Source organism: Micromys minutus (genome assembly GCF_963924665.1).
Source record: "Micromys minutus genome assembly, chromosome: 3".
Lineage (NCBI taxonomy): Eukaryota > Metazoa > Chordata > Mammalia > Rodentia > Muridae > Micromys > Micromys minutus.
The window spans coordinates 68,245,359-68,246,031 of NC_137972.1; positions in this window are offsets into that span (position 1 = coordinate 68,245,359).

Sequence of the window (673 nt, forward strand, 5' to 3'; positions counted from 1 at the left end):
GCCCTGGGTAATACTGCAACAGTTGTCCTCCGGCTCCTTTTCCTTTATCTCGGTTGCCTGTTTAAGATAAACAAAAAAAAACAAAAATGAGTTTCTGAGTCTTTGCCTTATGGAGCAGCCTAATGTCTGAGAAAGGTATATCCTGTGGCAGGTCCGCTGGCCCAGCCGTGCTACAGCTGAAAGTTTATGCTAAATGGGGCTACGTGGAATTTGCCATGACAAATGATTGCATGTTCTGTAGTCTAAACTAAGTAAGATCTATCTTCTGAGCTCAAGGGGCCAGAAGCTTAAAATCAAGATGTGCAATGATAATGTCCTGGGACACTACACATCCTACACACAAGCCATTTCTGCACGCTGTGCACCATTTTGCTACAAGTTATTTTCTCTATTGTTTTGAGCATAGCTTTCCAGATAGAGTAACGTTGTCTTGTTGTAGTTTTGATTTGCCTTGCCCTGATTCCAGACATCTAATATTCATCCTTGTGAGTTGTTTGCCTGTCCAAAGAGCCAGTTTCAGGTTGAGGAAGAAACTCTATCTTAAGGCAAAAAAGCCAAGAGTGATGGAGAACACTGCCAGACATCCTGCTCTGCCTCCACATGCTTGCACACACACACACACACACACACACACACACACACACAAACATACATACACACACACACACACACA